Below are 23469 nucleotides of genomic sequence, written 5' to 3' on the forward strand. Positions count from 1 at the left end.
TAAAAGGCATTAAAAACACACATTTTTCAGAGGGAAAGTTCAGGACTGGGGACCTAATTTAGTAGCCATCAGTGTTTTGGGAAATTCTCAGGGAGGGTAAGCAGAGCATGAAGTAGGTAGAGCCAAAAATTCCCAAAGAATCCTAGGGAATGGCAGTATTTAAGGTGTGGGCAGGAGAAGACAATTAGTAAAAGATAGTGAGAAGGGACTACCATAGAAACAGGATGAATGAGAGAGAAAATACTGTCAAGAGGTAGAGAGCAGTCACTATTAAATTTGATGAAAGTGTAAAACAACATGAGGCCTGAACAGAGATCACTGAATTTACTAGCTAGAAGGACATAATGGCCTTTACCTGAGACTTCAGCGCAGAGACTGAGTAAAGATGCAGGAAAAAGCAGGCTTCTAAAGCTAGAGAAAGAGATGGAACGAAGGGCAGGTGGTGGCATTATCTTCAGGTTGGTTTCTCTAAGGAAACAAGGAATGGGTCCTGGTCCAAGGAAGTGTGGAGATGCCCAGGAGAAAGGATGGAAGCACAGTCTGTGATGAGGATAAAGGCTTATAGGAATATATATGGAAATGAGAGCTTCAGAAGTGCCTTGAGATTATGGTGATGAATGAGTGACCCACGACAAGACAGAGAAAACCAATGTGAGCCAGGTGCACTCGCTGGTTCAACAAACCCTGTGTTAGGTGCTAATGATTCAAAGAATAAGATAGTTTCTGTCTTTATGGAGCTTGCAGCTTAGTGAGTAACCACATAACTATTATACAACAAGGAAAATCCAAGTGCAGAGACATGAGCTAAGGGCTATAAGAACACAGTGGGCAGAACAACTGACAGTGTCTTGAGGACACCACTCCATTTTCATTTTTCACTTAGTACATCTTAGGTTAATGTTTATTACATGCTAGAAGTGTATATAATACAGCACAAAATAAACTAATGAAAATCCCTACCTTTATACACGATAAATTCTAGTGTGTGAAGACAGATGATAAGATAAATAGAAAATATGTCAGATGGCAATAAACATGGAGAAAGTAAAGCAGAGAAAGGAGTTAGGTGGTATTAGCAGGATTAACTCTAAAATTTAAGATATGGTGACTTCTCATCAGAAACAATGGAAGCAAGAAGATAATGGAATGACATCTCTAAAGCAATGAAAACCATTAAAACTGTCAAATAAGAATTATACATCAATGCAAATATTCTCCAAAAAGAGTGAAGTAACAAAATGTTCAGATTAAATAAAAACTGATTTTGATGTCTAGAATTTCTCTTATAGAATAGACTCCACTTTTGACTGAATTCTTCCTCACCCTTAAAGAATTCATTTAGTCTCCTAAAAATACTCTTGTAAAAACTTTTTTAAACACTTACATCTTAAATCTATTTTGAATTCATTTTTATACCATTTTTATGCCATTTTAGATGGCGAGTTTAGCAAATATAATCTATTAAATAATCTATGCTTTCTCCTTCTGGATTGATTTATTTATATGTGCTGTGTGCATTTAGCCTATGTGTAATGTATTACATTCTCACATCTCTTTCTGGTTTCCTGATTCTGTTCCACAGATTCTTGGTCTATTACTATATCACCAGAATGTTGGGTATTTCTGTATAAAATAATTGTATCCAGTATAAATTAAAACCAGTTAGGATTCTATTTTAGAATTGAATTAAATATTAATCTGAGGACACTTGACACTTTTTGCTATGTCTTTCCATTTGTTCAAATATTAATTTATACACATTAACAGAATTTTCTAGTTTTCCTCAATATAAGGTCCTTCACATTTTTTGTTTCAATTCATTCTAAATATTTTACATTTTATTGCCTTTATGGGTGCAATATTTTTTCCATTTTAATTTCTAACGTATTGATGACTATCATACAGAAAAACTAACATTTTACTTTTATCCTCTATCGACCACCTCAACATTTTTGTATTAATTTTAATAGCTTATAATTAGATTCTCCTGGGTTTTCTAAGTATTAAGTCATATATCTGCAAAAAAAATAGGCTTATATCTTCTTACCAAAGTTTTGTATCACTTATTAAATCCGGTTTTTTATTTCATTCACTAAATTCTCCAAGACATACTAAATATCAATGATGATACTAGGTACTGCTATTTTCTGATGTTCATTGAAATAATTTTTGATATTTTGCCATTTAATATTTTGCTATTACATTTTGGTAAGTAATTCTGCATTATATTTAATCCTATTTTTACCTTAGAATTGTTGCTAGGTATGGCAGTGAAATTTATCACAAGCCCTTTCAGTGTTGGGCTTTCTCAAGATCATTACATGGTTTCCCCTTTTTGTTCCTTGATTATGAATTATGTTCACAGATTTCAAAAATTTGAACTGTTTCATTGTTGCATTTTACATTACTGAATATTACACCCTCCCTGGTAATGGGATATCCTTTTTTTAGAAAATACTTCTGGATTATATTTCCCAATATTTATTTAGAATGTTTTTATATGTGATATGAGTTTATAATTTAGAGTTTTGGTTTTTGCACCACATTCCTCCTCAGGATTTATATCCTGGTTTTATAAAGAAATTTCCATCTTTTGATGTTCTTGAAGAGTATGAATGGCATTGGAATTATCTGTTTTTTTTAAAGACAAAGAACAGTTCAGCTGTAATCCTGGCTAGGCCTCATCTTCCAGTTTGTTCTACTGCACAACCTATTCAAATGTTAAACTTTTTCTTGGGTGCATTTTGATGATCATTAGTTTGCTCAGAAATCATCTAGCTCCCCCAGAGTTCCAGATGTGCTGCTATAGAGCTACATGTGGTATTTTCTTTCACTTTTACTTTTTAAAAAACTTCTCCCACATCTTTAGTTTTCCTTTCTTATGAGAAAGATGTATATGGCACATGCTAGTTTCAGACGTAGGAAAACAAACAAATGGTGAAGCATTAAAAGAGGCCAAGAACAGAGAAAAAGAATGACTGAAGAGGGTGTGAATTGATGTGGTGAAGGGTGAGGGTGACCAGCTGCAGCCGAGATCTGGATCTGCAGCTAGGCAGCAACGACAGGGGCAGCATCCAGATAACAGAAGTCACCAACAGGAAAAGTGCAAACTGAAATGAGAATCATCATTAAAACACAGGAGAATTTCAACACTTAAATGGAAGGTACAGAATGAAGAACTAGTACAAGAGAAATGTATGAGAATACAAGGAAAGAGCAAGTAAAGAAAGAGAAAGGAAAGGAAAGGGAGGAAGAGAAGATGGAGAAAAAGAAGGTGGAGAGGAGGAAGCAAGAGTCAACACCTTAACTGAGAGGTCAAGTCAGGTGGGTGAATGTGGAATACAGGGATGAAGAAGAAATCGCCAAAAAGATGAAGGGTCCCTTTAAAACAGGGCTGAAGGTGAATCAGGATTCCCATGCAGGCCCTGTTCTGTCACTAGAGGGGAAGACAGAGCAAAGGAATTCCAAAATTCTTATGAATATTCACGTGATGGTGAAGTTTACATTAAAGAGCACATTTCTGTGCAAATTTCCCAGTGTTAACTATCTCCCCCTTCACATGTAGTAGATGTGGGGCAGGCAGGTCTATGAAAATAATTTTCATCACTGAGACTCCTTAAAGAAGACCACATAATTATGGGTTAATATTAAATACCCCCTTAGGAATACCATGCTGTCAGTCATAAATTAACAATCCATCTATATGAGATAGCAATAATCCCTTCATAAAGTGATTAAGTACATTTTTCCCTTGACCTTTCTCTTCCATGCATCCTGGAGACACCTAATGTAATCTGTTTAATACACCTCCAGTTGTTACTGCTATTTTCACTAACTTGATGAATTCTATGGATTAAGAATCCAGAATTTAGACTCTCCTCTATTCAAGATATCCCTTCTTGGGCCTCAGTGAATGGACATACTTAAAATGTTATTCAGGATTGCTTTTGCCCTTGACACTAGAGTGTTTAAAAAATAAATTATTTCCCAAATCATATCTTAACCTCACAGCTTGCTAACCTTTCAAAACAATAATCTTTCTCAGTGAATGTACGTCTAAACTCCGTGAAGGAACACTGAATCTCAGCTCACTAGTGGATCATCTGGGGCAAACGAGAGTACTTCTACTAGTGGAAAGGTAAACTAATACTGTTTAAAGGAAAATTTTAATGTAAAAACATCTAAACAGTTTACTAAAATTAAATTCCTAGAAAGCACACTCAAAGCAGCAGCAAAGATTTCATTAGTCCCTGCCAGCCTCTTCCTCACCGAACTCCAGGACAACATCTATCAGCAAAATAGTATCTCCTAAGATCCTAGGCATTGTGAAGAAAACTACAGATAATTAAAAGCACAAAGAAAAGGCAAACCACAGGCTCATCTCGGTAGAATACTTTTCAACATACAGCAAAATTAAAATAGCAGCATCATAAACCTCTTAAATCTGGCTTTATATAACCTCATGCTCTATTGGGGAAAAAACTGTTTCTACTCCAAAATCTCTATCACAGAGACACATTCACTGCAGGTGCCAACCACAGGCAGGAAGCTGTGTCAGGTCCTGGGCACATAAACAGCACACCATGCTCAGCCCGAAGGTGTCGCCCACCCAGAGCTCCTTTCACTGTGCTGAGCGCTCCCATCTTGGTTCGGCCCTGGCCTCCCTCCCTCTCCCCATCTGAGGGGTTATCCTCAGCCTCTTCTCAACATGCTCCCCTAAAGAGGTACTCACAGGTTCCCCTACTACCTACACACTTGATGACTCTCAAATCCAGAGCTGTCCCTGAGACCCCTCTCACCAGCTTCTGTTTCAGTCAGTCATTTACTAAATGCTGCAGCTCCTACCTCCTGATGTCTTTGGAATCTGTCTCCTCCTCTCAGTCACCAGGCTCTGCAGCAGTTGCACAGGCCCCTCATCTGCTCTTGGCAGCACACCAACCCCTCCCCCCTTCCTCTCTGCCCAAGTCCCTCCCCTGGCTCCAGGGATTACCCTGGAGTTCTCTCTCCACAAGACACACTATGACTCTCCTGCCCAGAGCTTCAACATTTCTTTATTAACGATGGCATGTTGTCCAACCAGCGCAGCACAGGAAACAAGGTGCTTCTCGACTGGCCCAAATCAATGTCCAGCCACATCAACTGCTTTCTCTAGTCACTTATTCAACAAATACCTATGAAGGCCTTACTATGTGCTAGGCTTTATGGACACAACAATGGACAAAAAATAGACATGAGGCCTCACAAGTTTTAAAATATAGTAGGTCAGAATCAAATAATCTAAAATATAATTATAAACTATACTAAGTGTTTTCATAGAATATAGGGCCTTGAGATCATAGACTAGGAAGCCCAGCCTAGTTTGGGAAATCAGGGAAAGCTTTCCTAACAAGTGGCATTAAAACTAAAAACCTGCATCAGCTACATACAGGCAGTATAGTTAGGAAAAACAAGGACCTGGAGAGAGAGGGCAGCCATTCCAGGCAGGGAGCACAGCAGGTACGGGGTTCTGCGGCAGAAGCTGAACTAAGGCCAGTGTAGTCAGAGCAGAAGGGATGAGCGGGTGTGCGGCTGGACGGGCGGCTGAGGAGGCAAGAGCCAGACTCTGCAGGTGTTAGAAGCCTTTGGCAAGTGGTGCCCATATGCTATCCTGCAAGCAATGGGAGGCATATGAAAGGTTTTGCGAAAGGCCAAAAGGGATGTTGACAGGATCAGGTGTGTGTTTTGAAAAGGACAATGTGGCTGCACTATGGAGACTGGTCAGGTCACCTCAGAAATAGGTCAGGGGAAACCAGCTGGGGCATCCAGGTGAGGGATAACAGCTCGGATCCAAGGGGACTTCCCCTAAGCACTCTTGTTGAAATGCAACAAAGGAGGTCAGTACCATGGTCAGGAAAAAGAATAAGGATTCACATTTAAGGAAAGATGAAAAGAGTAGACAGATGGGAGACATATTCCAGAAGGACGACAGACCTCCTATGGGAAGTGGAAACAATAAGGCATCTTGCAAGATGGCCTCCCAGGTCTTGGTTTGGGCACCTGATGAGCAGCCCAGCTGCCAAATCAGGGAGCATCTCCCTCTCTCTAGGATCACTGGGCATGGCTCTGCTAAGATAAGAATGCCTTTAAATCAAATATAAGATCAGATTCCTTTTATCCCAAAATAATCGACACATTCATCAACCCTTTAAAAATAGTCATTCCACTGCCTTCTGGATTCCACAGTTTCTTCCTATAATCAACTGCCAGAAGGGGTCAGATGTAGCAGAGACAGTGATTATATAGAAGGCAATTGAGCAAATAAGCAAATATACTGAGGACGATGAGAGCCACATTTCTTCCTGTAACAGACTGACATTCAAATATACAAAGGGGAAAATTTATAGTGAATCCTGTGGGATCAGATTGGAATTGGAAGTATAACTGTGAATTCATAGATTTCAATTTAAAGAGGCAGACTGATGTATAAAAAAAGTGATATAAAGCATTTGTGTGTATATATACATAATGTATACTTATATAAGTAGATGTGTGTGTAAACACACAAGAGATACACTTTAGCTTTGTCCCCTGAGAGGCCCCGGGCGCGGTGACAGCCTAACAGCTGCAAACACATGTAAGCTGCAACCATGAGGAAGAAGCAGAGTTCTCTGGAGAAATCACTGATCCGAGGTCTGGGCAAGGGAAGCACAAGGTGAGCCTGAACATCTCGCACTAGGGAACACGGAAGTGCTGAGAGAACAATAGGAACATAGCAAAGAGATTCCAAAACCAACATGAAGGGGCTCCTACTGGCCCAACGAGGGTCAGTTTGATTATCAGCATAATGACAGAAATCAATTAAGATCCAATGAGTGAAATAAAGAGCCATCAAGTCCATATTGATAAATTAAATCAATAGAATGGTGAAAAACAGGATGCTTATAGCTTCTAATTACCTTTCCATAAAACACTTATTGGTTCTAAAAGAACAATTTTAACTTTACAATGGAGAAACCTGGCAGACACCACCTTAATTAAGAGCTCAAAGTTATCAGAAATGGGAAAAATCAAAATTGTGTGCCATTGGATAGGATGCCATGAGAAAATATAAGCATTACTTCTGTGATATTCCCCCAAAGTTGCATAATCTGAATCTAACCATGAGAAAATATCTGACAAATCCCAATGAGGGACATTCACAAAACAACTGGCCTATAATCTTCAGAAGTGTCCTGTTCAGGCACACCCAGGGAATGCTGAGGAACTGGTGCAGGCCGAGGAGGCCAGAAAGACAGGACAAATGAATGCCCTTCATGTTCCGAACTGGCTCTTTCCACCAGAAAGGCCACTAACTGGTGAAACCTGACTGGGGTCTGCATCTTGGGCAGCGGTAAGGAATCAACTTTAATCTCCTGCTTTGTAGGGTTGGATTATAGCTGTGCAGGGCATGAACTTGTTTGTAGTAAATACAGTAAATGCACATGGAAGCGTTTGTGGGTGAGGAGGCATCGTGCAGCCAGCTTACTCTCTGAGTGAGGAAAAAGGTTTGTTGAGCTGTACTTGCAACTTTCCATTAGTTTAATAATTTCAATTTTTAAAAAATGTACTTCAGGAAAGAATGCTTTCTCTCTACAGTTATAAGAGAGCACAGGGAGATGAAATAGCTATTTAAAATGGGCATGTCAGCAAATAAGCCCATAGTCCAAATAAAATGTTTCACATGAAATAGTTTAGGCTCAAATAAATATTGAAATGCCCCCAAGGTAGCAGCTTTAACCTCAGCAGCAAAACGATAATTATGCTGAGCAAAAACTAAATATTTGCTTTTACAAAAGCAAAGCACATTAGTGGAAAGAATGCTTTGGTTAAACCTCAAAATGAAACAAAATCTCTGGCTTTAGGAATGGAACAAGGTGTACCTGCAGGAGGAAAGGATGTGATGTTTACTCGAGCAGGAGAAGGTGGCTGACCGCCAGGCCCTCCTTATGACTCTGTGAGGTCCGCACAGTTTGAAGGCATCACAGACATCCCCATTAGAGCTAAGTGTGGCTCTGTGACATTATCTGTTGCTTAATCAATCTAAAAATCAGGGTACTCTCCCCTTTCCAGAGTTCAATACTGTTATTATTCACCAGGGACCTCTAACATTAGATGTAGTAAAGGTTCCACTGCAGGACAGCTGAGATCAGTATAAATAATCTGGAGGCTTCTTAATAAACAATAAATAATGAGACAGGAAAACTGAGAGCATAAATAATCAGGAAGTTCATGAATGAACTAAAATTTTTAATGAAGTCTGCTTTCATCTATTAAAGAATTCAACATGGCCTATAAAAACTGTCTTTATACAACAAGCTTTATGAACACAGGCCCTTGCCCTATATTTGTGCTTTCTACCATTTCAGTGACATCATCTCCTGAATGACTCTAGGAAGAAAACACATGTGCCCCTTCCTTTTTGAGAGTATATATACACATCACCACTACGTCACCATAAGTGACAGAATACTGTAGGAGAGGTTTGGCCACTTAGTTATGTTCAAGAATTAGCTCATTTATAAACCAAGTTATAAAGAACAAATAAATTATTTTAAATTATATTCCTGTTAAGAATGATCCAGTAAGCCCAAAACTGAGTCATTTGCCCCCATGGCAGCAAACCAACACTTAATCACAGTTTCAACCTATCCAAGGAAAGTTCACTTTTCACAGTCCACCTGAGATTTCCTGATCAGCACAGTGAGGTGATCTGTGTGACAGAAACCCTGCAGCAGTTACCTTCCCCCTGAAAAGGTGTCCTGGCCAGAAAAGTTCTTTCTTTTCTTTTGTTAATAACTGGCCCGCCCCTCTGCCTACAAAAACCTTCCATTCCGTACAACTCAAGCAGCTCTCTCCTTGCCAGATGGGATGCTGCCTGATGCATGAGTCATTTAATAAAAGACTTCAAATTCACTCAGTTGTATTTTATTTTTTAACAGCTGAAAACTACTTATTACAGACTAGTATTTTTGTTAAAGTTCACACAGATTCATGTTATGATGATTCCCCTACAAAAAGTTCACTAGTTGGAAAGAAGTTTCCTGCTTATCCTGCAGTGACAGTTTCACAGCTCAATGAAAATGTAATTTTTTAGGTTCAAAGGCTCCAAAGGCCTAAATTTTTAACTGTGTGTTTAATGATGGTAAATGTTATTGATAATAATAAGAATTGATTAAAGTAAAATCGATTGATTTTTCCTTTCCTGATATTGATAGCAGTTCTTAGGTAAAGAATACCTTGGAGTGAATGAACAGACTTCTCACAAAGTTTTAAAAATCCAGACATTAGTTCTATGTACTATACTAACATATAGTTATTTTGCAAGGAAGTACTTCTGTCATTACACCCAGGAAGTAAACTACTTACCAACAGAATACTCCAGGGGTAATGCTCAAGGCGCCCTTTGAATCTTTCAGTCACTTAATGAGCCATATCCCACCAAATCTACTCCCTCAAAGTAATTTAAGCACTTTTGGAAGCTGTGTTAATTCTTCTTCAGGCCATTTAGCTAATTAATACTTCAGAGCTTTAGTAAATTATTACTTCAGTACACTAAATAATAGATCCTACTGGCAGATTAGACCTGATTGCATGTCTTTTTAAAAGACACCTAACTTAAGTGGGAGAAAAAGCATATTTTGTAACCAATTTTTTAAAACCAATATTCTAACATATGTTGAGAGAAAATAGAATATGGAGACAAATATGAAATAAGGGAAGTAGGGGAGATGATGAGGTTGCAGCAGCCAGCTAACTAGATAAAGCCGGAAGAACCGACCAGGCAGAGGAAACTCCTTAGACAGAAGGTCTGAACTCCATGTTCTGCACAGCTGGAGCAAAACAGAAGGAGGTGCGGTTGGCAGGTGACAGGCAAGTATCAGATGGTAAGAAGCCTCTAGTGAGGTTTTAGAGAAGGGATTCAAGGCACTCTACTGACAGAATTTCAGATAAATTTTTGTTGGGGAAGATAGGGCATAAAAACACTGAACAATGGAAAGGCAAATGGAGACAGCTCTACATTGGGAGATATTATTACGAAGATACCAAAGATGAGTACAGAAACACTGATGACTGTTTCGGTGGACTCAGGGGTAAGTGAGGAGGAGGAGTTACCCATGGCTGCAGAATTCTACACTGACTCCAGGGTGGTGATGGTGCTACAGCATGCGGAACCACAGGAGACGCGGATTCCATCAGGGGACAAAGAAGAGTCCTGTTCTAATGTCTAAGTGAAATATAAAGAGTAAGAAAAATAAGGGCATGAAAGCTTCCAATGATTTGAAGGTCCCTGGCTCCAATTAACAAAATGTTAGTGACTATTCATGAGGCTCTGGCAAGCTAAGTGGAGAGGAGTCCCCTGGGAATGACTGAGTGCAGATGCCAGATGATAGAGACAGGAGGAGTTGAAGGCAGTGAGGAAATAATGCATCTCAGGGACCATATATGCTAGTGGTGACTTCTGGCCACCAGAGAACAAAGTAAGAGAAGAAGATGGGAGAAATCTACATGCAGTGATAATGCAAAGTGATATTCTGGGCTTGATCTTGGAACAGAAAAAGGACATTAGTCCCAAACTGGGGAAATTTGATTAAAGTATGCGATTTAGTGAATAGTGGTGTACAAGTGTTAACGTTGTACTTTTGACAAATATCCTATGGTCATAAAAGATATCAATGTTAGGAGAAACTGGGTAAAGTGTATACAGGACTATCCCTGTACTGTCCTGCAACTTTTCTCTAAATTTAAATTATTCAAAATGAAAAGTTTATTTACAAAAAAAAGAAAGAAATCCAAGAACAGATATTCAAAAAACACCCTCCACTCCACAAATTGAAGCTTTTAATGTTGAGGAGTTTCTAAACTTTTTTAGTATCTGTCTGATGACACCATGATTACCTACTAATTGTAAAACAATACTCAGAAAACAGAAAATATGCTTTTTATCTCACAGCATAGAGAGGTAACAACTGTTAACATCTTTCTTCCTGTTGTATAGGTATGTGACTGTTTTCAACAATCATCAAGAGTAATCTCCTGAGGGTTCTTTTTCCTTTATGTTATCATAAGTTCTCCCTCCAATGCTAAACTTCTTCAAAAACATTTAAGTGACAACACAACTGTCTAAACTCAATTATACCACAATGTTTTACCTACTCCAAATATGTTGGATACTTAGATTATTTCCAACATTTGTCCATTCATAATTAGTACCACGATTAATACATATGTGTAAGTGTAATGTAAATACTTATACATATGCATAAATGTACATGCTTATTTCATTAGGAGAAATTCAAAAAGTGGAGTTCCTGAGTTGAAGGAAATGTCTAACATGTTTGAGAAACACTATCAATCATCTCCTCCAAAACGACAGAACCAACTTATACTTGTGTCACAATGTACTGAGAGCCAGTCTTCCCCATCTTACCAGCAAGGGGTAGTAACATTTTTTTGAATAGTCAGTTTGGAAGTTTCAAAATGTTCATCATTACTCTTAAATTGGTATGTCCTTGCTTTATATTGTAACTAAATATATTTAATATATTTATTTTTAGCCACTTTTATTTCCTTTTTCATGAATTACCTCCTTATTCCCTTTGTCTGTTTTTGCACTGACAGCTTAGTGTGTCTGATTATTTTTTCTAATCCCTTTATATGTTATGGATCTTCTGTCAGTTATAGTTGTGACCCATATCTACTAGTTTGTTTTTTCTATTTTAATTTTATTATTGAATGTTATTATTAGATGTCTTTTAATGTAGAGTTTAATTTTGTATGTGTACCCATCTCATTTTCCTTTATAATTCCTTGTTTTTATGTTTATAAAGATCTCACTGCCCCAACACTGAACCAAATATTAGCATTAGTTAAAAAGAACACTTAAAATTTATAAGGGAAAAGGCAAGATCACTTGTCCAATTGAAGAAATCACTTGTTTTTATTTTGGTGACAAATGTTGAAGTCTGGGATTACACTGACTGACAACACTAATTCTATGACTTTGATCAAACATAGTTATTAACAGATAATAGTTCAAAGCTTTCTCTTAGGGGTATCTAAGACAGTTGTTAATTTTTTTCAATCACCAGGAATAATAAAGCTCAGTGAGTTTCCAAAAGAACAAAAAAATTACTCTTGGGCATGACTGTGCCAGAAGAGCCTAGTTCGACCAAGCCCCAAGGACACACAGGTCTACATGAGATACCGTTACCACTTAACTATTAGCAGTTATTTTTTTCTATCCCTTTCCTATGCAAGAGTCCAGGTTTCTCTATCTTTGTCTTAAAAGCTACAGAGAAAGGAAAATGTTAAAAATAGAAGCAATACAGTTAAAGTGGACAGAACGTTAGGCTTTAGAACTTGCTAGTTGGAGATTCAAATTCTGGATCCACCACTACTGAAGTTCACCTAAATAAGTCAAATGGCTTCTTAAAGTTTTATCACCTACAACACAGGGGTCAATGTAAATGGCTTAGAATGGGCATTCAGTAAGTTACTTTGTAATGACTTCCAAAGAAATACCTTGCTTGTTGTAAATCACGACTAAAAATGAAGTGTTTATTTTTCATTATAATTTTCTGTTCACATATAAATATGTATGTGTACACAGCTTTCATTACTCTTGTTATTATTTTTAAGACATAAGTGACTAGATCTCTCTTGTTTTGCCAGCAGCCTACAGAGAAGATTAAACTATTTCCAGGAACTATAAGAGGAAAATCCTCATAATTCCAGAACAACAGGCATTTCAGGGAATAATAGTTTCTTTTATTCCACTAAAAATATACATTACCTCAAAAGCCCCTGAAATAATTAAATTTGCATTTCAACTAGCAATGTGCAGCATCTGTACTCACAAGCAGACCTCATCCTCCTAGCTATGTTCCACAGCAGGGAGGGAAATAGCAACAGCAAAATCAGATTGGAGGAGTCAGCCGCAGGGTGAGACCTGACAATGACCACTAGCTACAAAACAAGTCTCACAATGGAAGAACAAGGGCAAAAAGTTACTTTCTATTAAACTGGAAAACTATTCAAGAGAAATATATACTTGGTTAAAATGAAATTATAGATATTAAATTGCTAAGAAACTTTAGATTTGTGGACTGAACATTTTTAAATTGTTGGTCTAACTCTGCTTTTCTTTTTGTAGAATAAATACAGCAACCATGGAGTGAGAGAACCTAAAACAATTTACATTAGTGTGAAAATACAGCTGCAGGGGAGAACAACAACATAATAAATCAAACCTCTCCGTGAGAAGAAGAAAAAGACATTTTAAAAAACAAAACAAAAAAACCCCTGCTGTTAGGACCAGGTACAGTCCAAATTTATTTGTTGAATTCCAGTATTACATAACTGAAATGTATTTCAATGGAGCTGAACATCAAGTTACATAATTATAGCATCACTGCATCCAGTGTGCTTTTTTAGCAAAGAACATAATGGGTCTGGGGTGACAGCCAGAGAAGAAATTTAAAGCAGCATATTTTGCTTATAATAGAAAACAATTTGTATTTTAAAAATCATTTAGGTATAAGACCACAAATTTTCAATATTTTGTCCCAAAGCTAAGCAATATAAAATGGTCTTTTAAGAAAATTCTCAATTTTTGTTTGTAACTTTTTCAAGGTATTTTTAGTTGTTTCCACTATTTATAAGAATCTTACTCAACAAATACATAAGGTACATTAGAAAATAATTTCAAATTTATATGCATCCTTCCCATTAAGAATAAAACAAATGGTGGACATTCAACTGCATCCTGTAAAAAACTTAGTAACAGTTGTCTGATTATATAGCAATAATCACAAAACATATGGAATATATATTCCAGGGAAATAGCATCTGCATTTGTTGGTTTAAATTAAAAGCATCAGAGAATTAGCTGAATATTAAAAAGCTATTACCTAAAGCATATTGATGTTAGTAACCGCCAAAATGAGGGCTATTCATCTTACTGCAATGTATTTTCTTCTCTAAAACATGACTTCAATACCAAGTATGAATTCAATCATTAAAAAATTAAACCAATCTGGGACAAGCTTACAAATAAACTAAGCATCTCATTTTTTGGTTTACAGTGTAAGTGTACAAATCAGAAGTCATTTTGCTTAAAACATTTTTAAAAGGCAAACAGATGAGGTAAGAGCTTCAGACTTTCTTCATGTACATATTTTAAAATCTTAGATGATACTGATGAAGTCTATAGAATAGCATGTAACATACTTTCAGTGATACACTTAGAGGCCAGACAAGAGCAGGATATGGAGGATGGGGGAATGGGGATTTTACATTTGGCTGAATGCCTCCATTCTACACATTCCATGTAATCTATTCTTTCTTGCAGGATGTGGGGAGTGACCGTATAGATAATGGAACGGCCAAAACCATTTGGTTCCAACATGGAGAAGTTGATCCAAACTTCACCCCCAAATACATTATACACTCATTAGTGCAGTAAAAGTCATGCCTACCCACGCCATGACAGCTCCAATTAAAAGCAAATATAACCAAAAACTCCCCCGCCCAAAGTGAGGGTAAAGCAAGCCCAAACTCCAAGAAGACCTTTCCTGTTTCATTTGAAACTTATTTCCACTTAGTGAATATTCATCTCCCTTTACATAAAAAGGCTCCCTATTGTTTCCTCAAGGCACCCTCCTCTGGGTCTGCCCACACTCAACTCTCAGGCATGTACTCTCACTTTCTTTAAATTCTTATTCTACAAATAAATTTCTAAAGCTCAACTGTTTTTTGCATCTGTTCTTGAGTTCTTTCTCATGACCAAACCAAGAACCCATCTCTGGTAAGAATACCATTCTTAGAGATTCAAATTAATAAGCCTAAAACAACTATCTAATCAAAATTTCACTTAAAAATTATTGCTCTTTGTAAACTAAAACAGTAAAGGGCAGTGATAATTACCATGACTCAAAGAGGTTGCACCATCCCTGGTCTTTTCTTCTTCAGCTTGCTCCTAGAACACAGGAAGTGAGGTTTAGGCCAATTTTTGGATAATGTTCAAAATAATGAAAACTAACTTTTCCATTTGCAGGAAACCAAGCCATGAAAAGCACTGTGAATGAAGGAGACAAAATATCGTGGCGCCAATGCCCGCTGGGTGGGTGTGCAAATGCCAGGAAGGGCACACCATGATCCATTCAGATGTGAAAGGAATCCTTACTGTCTTAATTCTTTGTTGACTAAAATATGACAGAAAGTAAGCTTCAATAGGGTTAATATTAAAGTTGACAAGGTCACCTTCATAACAGGACCCCAGGGTCTGATGGTCCCAAGAAAGGCAGACTCAAGCAAGAGGCATGTCCACATCAGAGCCCTCCATCTTATTACTGCTTTCAGCCTACTGGCATCTTCTGTAGTCTACAGGGCTCAGTAAAAACACCATTTTCTAATTTTAGCCAAACCAACCTTCACAGAATGGACAAATGACATCAAAGATTCCTATGAAGGAACCACAAACTAAGTATGATGAACAGTACAGGCAACCCACAAGAAGACAGCAGAGCTTTTCTCCATGGATCAGGCAATACATCAGGCACATTCACAGCAACTCCTAAAGCAGACCATTTAACAAAGACTATGGCAATGACTTCTTTTTCCAAAGATAAAGTGTCAAAGAGCGTGTGTTAATGACCATCCAGAAATGTGTTTCATTTACATAATTTTATGGCCATAAATAATGTAAGCCCCCTCTAAAATCTCATAATAATGGTACACTTAAAAATGAGGAAACAGTCTCCCAATTTTAAATATCTTCCAAACGAGAGTTTCAGTGGGCTCTGTATCCTCTATTGGAATACAAATTATCCATGTACGTATATTACCATACTTCTGATAAGTTCCCAAGAAAAACTGATTGTCATCAAAGAAGATGAAAATTCTGCAGCTGAAATATATGAAACCTTCACATAAATTAATGGGTGATTCTGAAAAATGAGTATCATGATTTAGTAGGTCTGGCCAGGAATCATTCTTCAGTTTATTCCTATATATCTTTGAATATCTTTTATCTTTTTCAGCTGTGAATGACTGCCCCAGTTTGCCCATGACTGGCCTGGTCAGAGCACGGAAGTGCCACACCTCGGGGACGCCTCAGTTACAGCAAACCAGGATGGTTGGTCATCCCATTAACACCAAACCTAAAATCAGACTTCAGATAATGGCAATTCAAAGCTTGCCTCAAGTTTTCAAAAAACAATCATGAATATTCATATTTTAATGAGCATAACTTAATTTGTAATTGTTAAACCCTATTAATTTCATTTTTATATTACACTTTTAAAGTTTCTTTTTTAGTCTATGGCTTTAAGGTACAAAATATAATTTTCATAGCTTTCAAATAAATAATGTATATATATATGGAATGATTAAAGCTTTCACATATACGTGATTAAAGTTTCTTTATTGATGGAGAAGGCAAACTAACAAGATCAAAGACGCATGCAGCAGGCTGCCTTTTGCTTATATAGCCATACATAATTGATTGGGAGAGATTCTTTGAGATGCTTTAATTTGGTATCTTTCTATACATGCAATTTATTTTATTTTATATTAAAAATATATATATTATATATAATATACAACTAATACAATGAAAGGTTTCCCATCTGTCCTCCCCCACCTGGCCTCCACCCAGTTTATACTGTTATTAGATTCTAATATATCCTTGCAAAGCTTTATATATATAAATACAAATAAACATAAATATATACTCTTATTTTCTTGCTCTTGTGCATCACAGATAGCACATCCTCACACTGTTTTCTACCTCTGTTCACTAACAAAGTCACTCAGAGATTTTTAACAGGTTATAAAGAGCATTCTCATTCTTTTCTCAAAGCTGCATAGTATTACACTGAACGTATATTTCATGGTTATTTAACTGGTTCTATGTTTATGGCTGTTAGGTGGTTCCTGATCTTTTTCTAATCATATAATGCAATAGTGAAAAGCTAGCATATATATCATTTTCTTTATATTTTCCTTCCTCCCTCCCTCCCTTCCCTCTTCCTTCCTTCCCTCCTTTCTCCCTCCCTCCCTCTTCCTTTCTTCCTTCCTTCCCTCCTTCCTTCGTTTCTTTATTTTTAAGGTATCACTGACATACAGTCTTATGAAGGTTTCACATGAGCAACAATGTGGTTATTACATTCACCCTTATTATCAAGTCCCCCCACAAAACCCATTGCAGTCACTGTCAATCAGCGAACTAAGATGATACAGAGTCACAACTTGTCTTCTCTGTGCTGTACTGTCTTCCCTGTGACCCCCCTACATTATGTGTGCTAATCATAATGCCCCTAAATCCCCTTCTCCCTCCCTCACCACCCACCCTCCACTAACCCCTCCGTTTGGTAACTGCTAGTTCCTTCTTGGAGTCTGTGAGTCTGCTGCTGTTTTGTTCCTTCAGTTTTGCTTTGTTGTTATACTCCATAAATGGGTGAAATCATTTAGTACTTGTCCTTTTCCACCTGGCTTATTTCACTGAGCAAAATACCCTTTAACTCCATCCATGTTGCTGCAAATGATAGGTTTTGTTTTTTTACTATGGCTGAATAATATTCCATTGTGTATATGTACCATCTCTTCTTTATCCATTAATCTACTGATAGACACTTTGATTACTTCCGTATCTTGGCTATTGTAAATAGTGCTGTGATAAACATAGGGGTGCATATGTCTTTTTGAAACTCAGATCTTGTTTCCTTCGGGTAAATTCCTATTCCAATTCCTTCGGAGTAGAATTCCTGGGTCAAGTGATATTTCTCTATTTTTAGTTTTTTGAGGAACCTCCATATTGCTTTCTACAATGGATGAACTAATTTACATTCCCACCAGCAGTGTAGGAGGGTTCCCCTTTCTCCACAACATCGCCAGCATATTTTGTTCCTTGTCTTCTGGATGGTGGCCATCCTAACTGGTGTAAGGTGATATCTCACTGTGGTTTTAATTTGCATTTCCCTGATCATTAGAGATGTGGAGTGTCTTTTCATGTGCCTGTTGGCCATCTGAATTTCTTTGGAGAAGTGTCTGTTCAGATCCTCTGCCCATTTTTTATTGGGTTATTTGTTTTTTGGGTGTTAAGGCATGTGAGTTCTTTACATATTTTGGATGTTAACCCCTTGTTGGATATGTCACTTACAAATATATTCTCCCATAGTGTAGGTGGTCTTCTTGTTATGCTGATGGTGTCCTTTACTATACAGAAGGTTTTTGGCTTGATGTAGTCCCATTTGTTCATTTTTGCTTTTGTTTCCCTTGCCTAAGGAGAAGCATTTAGGAAAAAGTTAATCATGATTATATTCAAGAGGTTTTTGCCTATTTTCTTCGAAGAGTTTTATGGTTTCATGACTTACATTCAAATCATTGATCTATTTTGAGTTTACTTTTGTGTATGAGTTAGACAATAATACAATTGCTTTCTTTTACATGTAGCTGTCCAGTTTTGCCAACACCAGTTGTTGAAGAGCCTGTCATTTCCCCATTGCATATCCGTGGCTCCTTTATCATATACTAATTGACCATATATGCTTCAGTTTATATCTGGGTCCTCTATTCTGTTCCATTGATTTATGGATCTGTTCTTGTGCTAGTACAAAACTGTCTTCATTACAGCAGCTTTGTAGTAGAGCTTGAAGTTGGGGAGCATAATTCCCCCTATTTTGTTCTTCCTTCTCAAGACTGCTTTGGCTTTTTGGGGTCTTTTGTGCTTCCATATGAATTTTAGGACTGTTTGTTGCAGTTCATTGAAGAATGCTGTTGGTATTTTAATAGGGATTGCACTGAATCTGCAGATTACTTTAGGCAGGATGGCCATTTTGACAATATTAATTCTTCCTATCCATTAGTACAGGATGTATTTCCATTTAGTGGTATTTTCTTTATTTTCTCTCATGAGTGTCTTGTAGTTTTCATGGTATAGGTCTTTCACCTCCTTGGTTAGGTTTATTCCTAGGTATTTTATTCTTTTTGATGCAATTGTAAATGGAATTGTTTTCCTGATTTCTAATAGTTCATCATTAGTATATAGGAATGCAACAGATTTTTGTGTATTAATTTCATATCCTGCAACTTTGTTATATTCAGTTATTAGTCTAGTAGGTTTTGGGTGGATTCTTTAGGGCTTTTTACGTATAATATCATGTCATCTGCAAACAGGGACAGTTTAACTTCTTCCTTGCCAATCTGGATGCCTTTTTTCTTTGTGTTGTCTGATTGCTGTGGCTAGGACCTCCAGAACTATGTTGAATAGAAGCAGGCATCCTTGTCTTGTTCCCAATCTTAGAGGAAAAGCTTTCAGCTTTTCGCTTGTAAGTATGATGTTAACTGTGGGTTTGTCATATATGGCCTTTATTATGCTCAGGTACTTCCCCTCTATACCCACATTGTTGAGAGTTTTTATATACATGAATAAAATGTTGAGTTTTGTCAAATGCTTTTTTAGGATCTATGGAGATGATCATGTGATTTTTGCCCTCTTTGTTGATGCGGTGTATGATGTGAATGGATTTTTGAATATTGTACCATCCTTGCATCTCTGGAATAAATCCTTCTTGATCATGATGGATGATCTTTTTCATGTAGTTTTGAATTCAGCTTGCTAATATTTTGTTGAAGATTTTTGTATCTATGTCCATCAGGGATATTGGTCTGTAATTTTCTTTTTCTTTTGTGGTGTCTCTGCCTGGTTTTAGTAATAGAGTAATGCTGGCCTCGTAAAATGAGTTTGAAAGTATCCCCTCCTCTTCTACTTTTTGGAAAACTTTGAGGATGGGTACAAGGCCTTCACTAAATGTTTGATAAAATTCATCAGTGAAGCCATCTGGTCCAGGAGTTTGGTTCTTAGGTATTTTTGATTACCAATTCAATTTCCTTGCTGGTAATTGGTCTGTTCAGATTTTGTTTCTTCCTAGGTCAGTCTTGGAAGGTTGTATTTTTCTAGGAAGTTGTTCATTTCTTCTTGGTCATTCAATTTGTTAGCATATAATTTTTCATAGTATACTCTAATAGTTCTTTGTATTCCATGGAGTCTGTAGTGATTTTTTCCTTTCTCATTTCTGATTCTGTTTTTGTGTGTAGATTCTCTCTTTTTCTTGATAAGCCTGCCTAGGGGTTTATCTACTTTATTTTCTCTAAGAACTAGCTCCTGATTTCACTGATTCTTCCTACTGTTTTATTCTTCTCGATTTTACTTCTGCTCTGATCTTTATTATGTCCCTCCTTCCATGACTTTGGGCCTCATTATGTCAGTTACATACGGTGAGGAAATTTATGGAATGATTTCTCAGAAGTGGGACTGATGGGTCAAAGGTGACATGTGTTTTCCTGCTGGTAAATACTCACCAGGTCTTCCTTACAGGAGCCTACCTCACCCAACAGTCTCCAGGCCTTGGATCAGGGCCTGTTCTCCTCGCCTTGCCAAAAGGGTGTGTTGTTATTAAATTATTGGACTTTACAAGATGATGAAAAACGATGAGGAAAAATGCTCTCACTATAACATTAATTTGCATTTGCTTCATTATGAAAAAGTAGAACATCACTTTGTATATTTAAAAGCCATTTGTATTTCCTTTGCTGAGGAATCTCTCCTTAGATCTTTGGCCCATTTTTCTGTTGGAATGATTACTCATTTTTTGATTTTGATAAATTAGGAAGATTAGTCCTTTGTCTATAATGTGAGATGCATAATTTATTTTTTCCTAATTTATCCCTTTTCTTTTTCACTTTTCTTATGGAATTTTTTAATATGCAGAGGTTTTTGTTGTTTAAAAAGTGAAATTATCAAACTTTTCTTCATGGTTTCTAGATCTGAGTAACAGAAAATCCTTCTCCACTCCTAGATTATAAAAATTTTCCACATTATTTATGTCTATTATATTTACAGTTTCTTATATTTAAATCTTTGATAAATCTGAATTTGTGCTGAACATGGTGTGAAGAACAGGCACACTTTTACCCAGGTGGCTATTCACCTGTCCCATGTTCTCTCACTGAAGAGTCCTCCTCTGCACCATAAATTCCCATGGGCTTCTGCTCTTATGTCTGGCTTTTCTCTTGTATTATTTCGTTTCTGCCTATTTGAGTACCAATGGCATGTTTTAATATGCTTCCTGGGCTATTTAGTGTTTTATACACAATAAGTGAGTTTGGTTTTTCTTTTAGAGTCCAACAGCTGATGGTTCAAATCCCTGCCCCACCTTTTTAGTTGTGTGATAACACAGGTGACTGAATGTCTATGAGCCTCAGGTTCCTAACCTGTTAGTCGGTTATAATCACAACTTTTTGGCCAGATTTTGTTCAAGATTAGAGATCTGTAGGCACTGTCTTATTACAGACATGACACATGGTAGACTCTTAGTTATCTTGCCAGATTTCAAATTACCAAAAATTAAGTTTGCCTGCCTATTTGTGTTCACCAACTGAAGAAACATCTCCAATGAACACAACCTCTGATAAAAGAATTCTGGGGGGAAAGAATCTCAAAACCCTAACTGAAGTAATCACCTATTTCAAAATAATTTGAACAATTACTAGACTCCTGGAACTGTGTTGGGTTTTAGGATGCAAATAAAATATAATGTCCCATGTTTGTGCACTATCTGCCATTTGACAGATGCTTGCTCTCATTGACAGGGTGATTGAGGACAAAATTAATTCCAGGCTTACTCTACTGTCCCCTCCTCCTCATCATGCCCTCACCCTGCCTGCCCCACACGTCACTTGCCCGTACTCCCTGCACCTCTCTGGCCTCACTTTGCTGCCTTTGGCACAACACCTCTTCCATGCTCAGCCATCTGCTGCTCTTCCAGGGAAAATCACATAATACAGCCTGTTCCACCCAGCCCTCCCCACCAGCCAGGTCACTCCCAGTCTCACAAACAGGACAACCAGTGGGTCTGCACCTCCGTCTATCAAGTTCTGAACATGTTGACTGAAGCCCCACTGCACAGTTTCATCTGGATGCCCTATGAGCTCTTGAAACTCAGTAATTACCAGAGTTCATCATTCATACTCTATTCCCTTCTTAGCCCCTGCTCCAAGCTCCCTGAACTCTACAGTTTCTAACATCCACACCCACTCCTCTACCAGCCAATCCCCTTGCATGGGCAGGATTCTCAGATGACCCCAACAAGCCTCATCCTTATGGAATCCCTCCACTGAATAGGGTGAACCTGTCGCTTGTTTCTGGACCACAGAAAATGGCAAAGGTGATGGGTTACTCACTCCCTTGACTGCATTACAATACCTGACTCCACCCAGCTGACTGGAGAAAGAGCCTTCTGCTAGCCCTGAGAAGGTGGGCTGCCACGCCATGAGATAGTCATACCACAAGGACCTGCAGGGCCTCCTGGAGCAGAGAATGGCCCCTACTTAGCAGAAGCACAAAAATAAGACTCTCCTATAGCCAAAAGGGACAGAATTCTGCCAACAACCACATGAGCTGGAAAGAGGACACAGAGCTCCAAAAGGAAACCAGTCAGGCCAACAAATTGACTTTATCCTTTGTGACTGAGTAGAGAATCCATTCAAGCTACACCTGGATGTCTAACATGTAGAAAATGCGAGGTAATAATAAATTGATGGTTTTAAGTGGCTAAGTTTGTGGCAATTTGTGATGCAGCAACAGAAAACTAAAATATGCCTATTTATCTTTTAGGAATTAAGTCAGAAAGCTTTCTTTGATCCTACTTCCAATTCCCCACTCCCTCCATGCTAAACTGGACAACCTTTTGAGGCTGGAAATATCCCTTACAAATCTCTATTACTCCATCTATCACACTGCACTACTGTCATCTGTCGTACTGGCTTTGCCTGTTTTGATGAGCTTAATAAAGGCAAAGTCTCTAGCCATCTTTCTTCCCCAAAACACAGCCTGACACCTATTCTAGCTCAATAAATATTTGCTGAATGAAGGCATGAATGCAAGGTTCATGAAGAGTACTTCTCTACCCTGGCAGATTTCACATCCAAAGTTACTGTGGATAAGTTTATACAATTAAAAAAGTAGATAACAAATACTATAACCCAGTGCTTCTTAAATTTTAACATGCATATGAATCACCTGCGAATCTTGTTAAAATACACACCTTGATTTAGTAGGAATGGGGTGGGGTCTGAGATTATTAGTTTCCAACAAGCCCCCAGCTGATACCACCACTGAAGCTCTGTGGACCACATGATAAGCCACATGGCCACATGGAGTGGGAGTGGGGAAGCAGTAACCCAATCCTATATACGTCTCTTCTACTGCATGTGAAATGATGAGCTGAATCATGTTTAATTTTCTATGGTAGCTCTTTACCCCAATTTTATCCCTCTTTATCCACTCAATACATGGTAAATTTACATAACTCAAAACACTACCAGTCTCTTCTCATAAAGGTTCTAATGCAAAAGCTGAATTAGTAACAAGAAATAGTATCTGAGTTGATT

At 37.7% G+C, this 23469-nt stretch overlaps 1 long non-coding RNA gene across 2 annotated transcripts in view; it reads right to left on the reverse strand.

Annotated features, from left to right (window-relative positions):
- LOC130684140 (uncharacterized) overlaps positions 1-23469 on the reverse strand; it is a 191518-nt gene that overhangs the window by 155806 nt on the left and 12243 nt on the right. Inside the window, exon 3 of one of the 2 annotated variants that reach the window (XR_008998306.1) lies at positions 14903-14995. The exons of the other annotated variant lie outside the window; for it this stretch is intronic. This is a non-coding gene — a long non-coding RNA (uncharacterized LOC130684140). Of the gene's footprint in view, positions 1-14902; positions 14996-23469 lie in introns of those variants that run through there. 2 annotated transcript variants of the gene reach the window in all.

The sequence above is a fragment of the Manis pentadactyla genome, chromosome 6 (genome assembly GCF_030020395.1).
Source record: "Manis pentadactyla isolate mManPen7 chromosome 6, mManPen7.hap1, whole genome shotgun sequence".
In the NCBI taxonomy this organism is placed as follows: domain Eukaryota; kingdom Metazoa; phylum Chordata; class Mammalia; order Pholidota; family Manidae; genus Manis; species Manis pentadactyla.